Source organism: Amblyomma mixtum, unplaced genomic scaffold (genome assembly GCF_055824585.1).
Source record: "Amblyomma mixtum isolate Tamu unplaced genomic scaffold, ASM5582458v1 scaffold_18, whole genome shotgun sequence".
NCBI lineage: Eukaryota > Metazoa > Arthropoda > Arachnida > Ixodida > Ixodidae > Amblyomma > Amblyomma mixtum.
The window spans coordinates 759,027-767,500 of record NW_028317715.1 but is presented as its reverse complement, the minus strand read 5'-3'; the positions used below and the strand labels follow the sequence as shown (position 1 = coordinate 767,500).

The 8,474-nt window shown below is 46.7% G+C and overlaps 1 long non-coding RNA gene across 1 annotated transcript; it reads left to right on the top strand.

Annotated features, from left to right (window-relative positions):
- The first annotated feature begins 4,388 nt into the window (after positions 1-4,388).
- Positions 4,389-7,892, top strand: LOC149324774 (uncharacterized). The gene is made up of 2 exons (XR_016286705.1): positions 4,389-5,030; positions 7,726-7,892. It is a non-coding gene; the product is annotated as an uncharacterized LOC149324774 (long non-coding RNA).
- The last annotated feature ends 582 nt before the right edge of the window (positions 7,893-8,474 follow it).

The window sequence follows — 8,474 nt, the reverse complement described above, 5'->3', positions numbered from 1 at the left end:
CTGTTAAGTGGCGCATGGACACGAGTCTACTGGCGGACCCGGAAAGCATGGCGTCACTGCGTACGGCGTTGGCAGCATCGTGCAAGAGCTTCGTTGTGACTGATTCATGGGACACACTCAAGGCTCGTTGGCAGGCAACTCTGGTGGCGGCCGGTCAAGACCGCAGACGCCGGGTAACTAATGCACTGAATGACACCCTCAAGCGCATCCGTATAGTGCAAAGGGGAGCACCCTTAACCTTTGCCAAGAGCGATTACCTGAGTCTACTTAAAGCACGTTACCATGTGTTGCTCTGCCAGTCATCACGGGCAGCTAGTCGTGCACACCAGCTCGGGCGGCCGATATCAGACCCGGCTGTGCTACGACACGTACGCGCAGGCACGGCAGAGGAATTCGCTCCCCCTACTGTGCCTTTCGTGACACTCCCAGACGGCACCCAAAGCAAAACCACGGCCGATATCTGCACGATCTTCGCAAGCCACTTTTCGAACCTGTTCTCTACGGACAGTTGGCTACATCTTCAAGATGGTTATGACGGGCTTCTACAAAGTTTTTTTGGAAACTTGCCACGAGTAGCTGAAGAGTTGCATGAAAACCTTTGCGCACCAGCCACAAGTCAAGAGCTGCACGCCATCCTGCAGAGTATGAATGCAGCCTCTGCCCCCGGTCCAGACGGCATTCCAACAAGTTTTTATTCAAACTTTTTTTACGAGATCCAAGGAGCGCTCCTGAAGATGTTCAACGGCTTCCTCGCGGATGGGTTACGTCCAAACTCTTTCCGCGAATGTCGCATCATACTCATTCCGAAAGCGGGCGGTGACCCCTCCGACCCGCAAGCATGGCGGCCCATAAGCCTCTTAAACGCAGATTACAAAATAGTCACATCTTTACTGAACACAAGAATGCGGACGATCCTACCTCACCTAATCCACCGGGCTCAAACCAGCAGCGTCCCTGACCGCTCTGTGCTTGATGCATTGGCACTCACTAGAGACCTGTTCACATTTGCCAGCACGACGTGTTTCAGCGGGTGCTTTGTTTCACTAGACCAGGCGAAAGCATTCGATCGGGTGGAACACTCGTATCTGTTCGGAGTCCTTGAAGCCTTCGGATTCCCTCCGCAAATTCTCAGCAGGCTGCGCTTACTTAACGCAGACCTGAATGCTCGTCTCTCCGTAAACGGCCACCAGAGCGCTCCCTTCTCAGTCACCAGGGGCATAAGGCAAGGATGCCCTCTCTCCCCAACATTCTTCGTGTTATGCCTGGATCCACTCATCCGGCGCATTAACGACAGCCCATCCATACGCGGCTTCCCTCTGCCTGGCCAGGGCCAAATCAAGGTATCGGCCTACGCCGATGACGTGTCGCTTTTCCTCAAGGACGAGGATAGCTACGCCGCTTTTTCGCGGCTGTTTCTCGAGTACAGCGAGATATCGGGAGCCCTATTGAATAGGAGGAAAAAGCAAGGCACTAAGGTTTGGCACCTTCACACCGAACCTTGCGGGTGAGGTGGAGTGGGTGCAGGGAGTGAATGTCCTGGGAGTAGTATTCCTCGCCAGCGGAGAAGTAGCCCGCGAAACCTGGACTAACCTCCGCACGAACGCTGAGAAACGCCTCTCGTTGGCGTCAACTTACCGCCTTTCAATGGCAGAGCGCTGCTATATAGTTAAGTCTACAATCCTAGCCGCATGTTTTTTTGTCGCCCGCATCGCAAACCCACCGCGCGCGTTTGCTCGCAGGCTAACCTCGGCCTGTGGCTCTTTCGTTTGGGCGGGCAAAACCGAACTTGTGTCACGAATGTTCATGCGCCTTCCATCGTACATGGGTGGGTTTGGTATATCTTGCATCCGCACCATGTGCAATGTGCTCGCCTTGCAAGGAGTACGCGATCTTGTGCGCAACCCAGACTACCCCGGGGAGAACACTCATCGCATACTTTCTGGGTACAGCGCGTAATGTGTTTTTTACACAACACGTGGTTGGCACTACAGCCGAGCAGCCGCCGGCATTTTTCGTTAACGTGCGTCGCACACTGGCGTCGCTGTCTGCCAGCGTGCCCGATCTGGATGTTGATGAAACCCCGCCCTCCAGGATGTTTGAAGCACTAACGGTCGCTGAGCTGACCCGCGAACAACTCCAGAAAACGAGACGGGCACGCTGGCGCCAACTGACCTCAGCTGCGCTTCCTGCCGATGTCACGGACTTCGACTGGCTGCGAGGCTGGCGGGTCCTGCCCACAAGAGACCGCCTTGCGGCGTGGGGCGTGGCGCCCTCCGCCTGTGCCCGCAATGCGGTCTTTTAGAAACGTTGCGGCACGCTATGTTCGACTGTGTAGTGGCGCGCACCTTTTGGGTACTAGTGTCACGGATGTTTATAACCCGCCTCGAAGCGCGCACTAGTTCACGCGAACTGTTCACAAATATGCTCTTGTGTGTCGGCATGTTCGTTTTGTGGCGGCAGCGTGGAGCGGCTTCCTTAAATGGGCGTCCGCAAAGAGCAATGTTTCCAATGTTGCATCGCCTACGCACGCGCCTCTTTGAGCAAGCATGCGTGGACGCACTGTCAAAGAATGAGGCTGAGTTCTTGCGCAAATGGTCGACATATTTCATCGTCTTGCGCGGCGGTCGAGTGTCGGCTTTCTTACTGCCTTATTGACGTGCTCAGTGCTGCGTCACTGCGCATGTGCTTGACTGATCAGAGCATTGAGTTCAGCAGTTTTTATTTGTATTTTTGTTCGTTTAGAAAAAAATAAACTTCTATTTCCACGCCACTGCCGAGTGATTCAGTTCTTGTGCGGGCGCAAGTCAGCCCAAACAATGAGCTTCACTTCCAGGTTCTGTTTGTGTCCTACTGGCCGCTGGACTGCCGTCACTACAACGTGACTATATGGGTCTCGCGTACATTAGCCTGTCAGTGCGCATGCATGATTCGTTTTCTGTTGCTAATCATCTTTAGACTCCGACGAAGTTACTTCCCTCCCAACACTTATACGCAACAATTCCCAACGTTTTTTAGATCCCTTTCAATTTGAAAGCTGCGGTGCACGGATTGTCGCCTTTCCGTTTCCTGCCGCGCGGTGGCGCTCGCCACGCTGTTTGCCCGACCAGCGTGGCCCTCCCTTATAAAAATGGTCTATAGACTTTCTATAGACTTTTTATAGACTCTATAGACATCCTATAGACTTTTACTTTTGTCTATAGACAGTCTATAGAAAATCTATAGACTAAAGTCTATAGCTGTCTCAATTTCCTTTTGTCCATAGACTATCTATAGACTCTCTATAGACTAAAGTCTATAGCAGCCTCAATTTCCTTTAGTCTATAGACGGTCTATAGATTCTCTATAGACTTAAGTCTATAACTACCTCAATTTCCTTTTGTCTATAGACGGTCTATAGACTATCTATAGACTAAGGTCTATAGCTGCCTCAATTTCCTTTTGTCTATAGACTCTCTATAGACTAAAGTCTATAATTGCTTCAATTTCCTTTTGTCTATAGACGGCCTATAGACTCGATATAGACTAAGGTCTATAGCTGTCACAATCTCCTTTTGTCTATAGACGGCCTATAGACTCTCTATAGACCAAGGTCTGTAGTTGCCTCAATTTCTTTTTGTCTATAGACGTTCTATAGACTAAAGTCTATAGCTGGCTCAATTTTCTTTCGTCTATAGATGGTCTATAGACTGTCTATTGACTAAGGTCTATAGCCTCAATTTGCTTTCGTCTGTAGACGGTCTATAGACTCTCTATAGACTACGGTCTATAGCTGCTTCAATTTCCTTTCGTCTATAGTCGGTCTATAGACTCTCTATAGACTACAGTCTACAAATACCTCAATTTCCTTTCGTCTATGCACTGTACACTAGAGATAGTCTGCTGTCTATAGACCAGTCTATAACAATCCTAATTTTATCTAACAATGTTCGATACACTGACTTTCGACTAAGTATAGAACAATGCCAATTTATTTTTGCACTGCATGCTGCGGGGACCTGCATCTGGTGACCGCAACTATGTCGGGAGTCCTCCACCTCCTTCGCTATTACGGAAATTAAAAAAGTATTGCGTGAGGACATTACAACACCCACCTGTATATTTTCAGGAGCCTTGACAAGCTCCTTTTCGTTATAACGTGACGTATATTGTCAATACAGTTAAATATTTAATGCTAACAAGTAAGCCGCGGAAAGGCAGCCGTTCTTGAAGTAATGGCGCCGCAAACTGTACTACATCGAATGAATACGCTGTCCCTTAAAGGAATCGCTCGACACAGTTCCATTCCATCTTTCGATCGTTACTGTCCAACGCGCTGAAATCAGACACATTTCATCAACGCTTCTACATTTCTCTTTAAAACGTCCTAAAAATAAAGGGTGAAAGACGGGTGTGAGAATTCAAGGAAGCGCCCATCGCTTAGAAACACCTCAGAATAGTCTCAAAGAGCCTGGTCCTCTGTGCGATTAACATCTCCCATTTATACCTTTGCAGTTTGTATTCACGTGAATAAGTTCACCGACGCAACAATCAGAAAGCCAGTATTTTTTCGTTCCTACCCTTGCACCTGTTGCTTCGGAGCCGATGACACGCTGATGTCGAGCATATCAGTTTTCTAAACACGAACACACGCAAAAAAGACGTTATGCTATGCAACATTATAATTATTATTTGAGAATTGTACCACATACTATTCGGTGGGAGATGCGGCGCGTATACAGTCAAGCAGTTAGATTTCGGTTCTCTTTTCACGAAAACAATAAGGTTTTTAGAGGGTATGCGAAGAATTCACGCTTATAAACCAGTTACCTTCTGTGGTCTTGGATATCAGATCAAGCTCCACACGGAAAGAGTGCGAGCGATAAAGATACGACCGTGAAATGGGTTTCTGTTTCACGTTTTACCGTTTTACCACGAGACGGCGGAAAATCATTCGGGCTGCAAACAACCCTGTGCGTGGCTGCATCGGTGGAGTCGGCGTTTTTTTCGCGGATTACGTTTTCTTCAAAATCCAGCTGCATCGTCCGCTTACGGTAAGTCTATACGTTTATATTTTATTCATTTGGTCTCCTAAACCACTCTAAGCAGAGCTGTGTGTGCAGAACAGATTATGTGCGCAGTGACAAACGTCCTATCTTCGTTTCTAAGGCGGAAGCCATCGGGTTCTCGACTAATGCCGCTTATCTCTGTGCCGCTGTCTTTACTAACGCGCGGAAAGGCAGTCTGTGCGATGCCATTGATAAGCCGCTCCTCGCGAGCTGTCTACTAGAGTTTTCGTGTTTCAAGGTAGACGCGCGGCCAGAAATGTCGTTTAGCCTGTGAATGACGGCCGAAATGGAACTGTGCGGTAGTTAGCGCCGTGTGAGCTCAATTTAATTTGCAACTCCGAAAACGTACTTACATACACTCTCGTTCTGTGGTAGATTACATTTATTTTCTAATCTTTGTGTTATCGCTTGTCTGGACCTTGGAGTGCTGTTCTTTTTGAGGTGTGCATATCCTTCCTACGTATATGGACGTTCGCTCGGTGCGCGTCGTGGGCGCCGACGTTTCAGCAAAGGTGTCTTGTAACGCTACAGACTGGAGCGCGAGACGTTTGTCAAAGTTGTAGTTAAGCAGCGCGAAAGGAATTCTTTTAGTGTGATGGTATAAAATTCATTGCCCGCGCGATTGGCCGGCGTGCTCAAACACCGCGAAGAACCCACGAGCTCCATCCCGTCTCCCCGTCGTTGCACACATACGGATTCCTCCATGTCTGTCATCAGAGCCGTTGGCCGCCCCCGCTCGCCTGCGGGCACTTCATTTTGAAAGCTGGGTAAAGGTCGGCTCGACAAGAGGTGGCTTACATTTCTTTCCGAGTGGTTCGTTCATGAATCCCGCTCACGCGTGCACAGATTTCTCTAATACCATTTGCGCGAGAGGCAAAGTATGTGTTTCTGATTTCAGACTGCTAACTTACGAAAGCGCCGATGTAATTCGCCGCTTATTTGCGCCTAAAATTAAATTAAGCTCTCGTGTTACTATAGCTGCACCTCTTGAAAGCGTTAATTGCTTCATTTAAATACTTCGTACTTTGAGCTCGTTCAATGCTTTCGTTGATTTTTCTAGCAGCGTTGGGTTAGGCTACCTCCATGCAAGAAACACACCTCTTTACGGCGCTGTTGGGGCTGCACTTGAAGGAAAGACTAATTGAATTTCAGACGGTATTTTATCGTGACAGTAATTTGTTGTCTTAAACTCGCGACTGCTTTTGAAACGGCGCAGCTGCAGCCTCTGTGTGCAGTATGGGTTTTCTGAATAACGAGCGCGGCATGGAAGCGCTGCAACCCGCTTGTTTCTAAGAGCACGCGCAGATGTACGAGTATGCTGTTCCATCTTTGTGCTTCAAGTTATAGGCGCAAATCTGTGGTGAACTGGTCGCTTCTGCCTGCCGGTTTTGTATAGCTTGTGCCCGTTTCAGTATCGACTTACGTACACCCGGCCAAATCTTTAACTGGCTCTGGTGTTGCATCGATAAATGAACCTTGTAAAAAAGGTGCCTTTTGGCTACACTGCTGGCATATTCATATTGTAATTTGACACGTGAGATGGCATTTCATAGTTTCTTTTTGTTAATGTAACGTTTGAGTGGAGTACTTGCGTGTTTCGATCAAAGTTATCAGAAATATTCATCGTCTGCTGCTACGAACAGCCGAAACAAGCGGAATACGCACCAATGGTTCTGGTGGCGCATTTGCACTTACTCTAGGTAAACGACTTGTCCGCCATGAAAGGAGTGGTAGTTTACCCAGAGGATGAGGCCATATGGACCAGATTCATTGCTGCGTCTGCCGCTTGTTTCAGCTGTTGTAGTGGCAGACGAATATTTCTGATAACGTTCATCTAAACACGCAAGTGCTGCACTCAAAAATATATGAACAAAAAGGAACCACGAAATGACATTTCACTCGTCAAATTACAGCATGAATATGCCAGCAGTGTAGCTAAAAGGCACCTTTTTTACAAGGTGCATTTAGCGATGCAACACCAGAGCCAGTTAAAAATTTGGCCGGGTATACCAGGCTTCACGCAGGGTATTTTGAAGCGCTTCTTCTATAGCGGTTATAAGAATAAATGCTGCAATATTCTTCTTTTTGGATCCCTGTGTAAGGTGCGCTGAATCTGTATTTTATGGAGGTGGCATTCTTAACACCTCCTTGCGAGTCAATGCAGATATGTGGCACAATTGTTCAATGTATTCTGTTACAAATAATGTAAAAGGATTGCCATACAGAAATCAGTATCAGTACTGGATTCAGAGTAGAGTGCTCCAGGGATTACGGGTGTTTGTTACAATGTTTTATGAAGACACTTATAATCTGTCGTGTATTTACTGAAATGATTGCGCCGGCGTGATAGCTCAGTGGCTATCATGTTCGTCTGGCGACCTGAAAGATGCAGGTTCGATTCCGGCCTATGCGGTCGCATTTTAATAGAGGCAAAATGCTAAAGGCTTGTTTAGTCTGCAGAGTTGGCCGAAATTATTCCGCAGCCTTTCACTTCAGCGTCTTGTAGCCTGTGTAGCCTTGGGTCTTTGAACCCCATAAAACCAAACCAAAAGATCAAGATTGCCTTTCTAGAATGGCATAGCCAGGATATGCCTTTCATTGTAAAGCACATGCGTAGAGATGGTATGGGAATTTTTTTTTTTTCAGTTCCTCTGTTATTTTTTTCCTTTGTGCTGTACAGGTGAACATGCCCGGATGATTGACTGCAGACAACAGGCCGCAAGAATGCTTCTGAGGAAACTAGCGGGACTGTTACTTTCAACATTTATGTTATTGTGCATTCTTATGGTCCATGTATTGCATATTCCCGGCCTGGATAGCTTGGAAATAAAACTAAATTTGTAAGTATATTGATTGTGTCATTTGTGAACTCTGGTGACTTTTTTCAGTGGTTGTAGACTGTCTATAGGCAGTTTATAGATAATGGTCTACTAATAGTTTAGTAGACAGAGGTCTATAGACTGTCTATAGACAAAGGTCTATAGCACTGCCAGGCCACACACCTATGGAATGTCTATAGACAGTCTATAGACATATGTCTACTGGACCAGTAGACTTTTGTCTGTAGACTGTCTATAGACAGTAATCTACAGGAAGTCCATAAGTCTATAGGTCGTCTATAGTCCGTCTATAGACAAGTGTCTATAGACGGTCTATAGACAACTCTATAGGAAATGTATGACCATAAGTCTATAGATCGTCTATAGACTGTTTATAGACCTGTGTCTATAGACTTCCTATAGACCTATAGACTTTCAGTAAACATTTGTCTATAGACTGTCTATAGACAAAAGTCTACTAAAAGTGTATGGCCATAAATCTATAGACTGTCTATAGACCAGTCTAAAGGATTTGTCTATAGAGAGTCTATAGACTTCATAGACTAAAGTCTATAGACAGTCTATGGACTTTCTATAGAAATTTTTATAA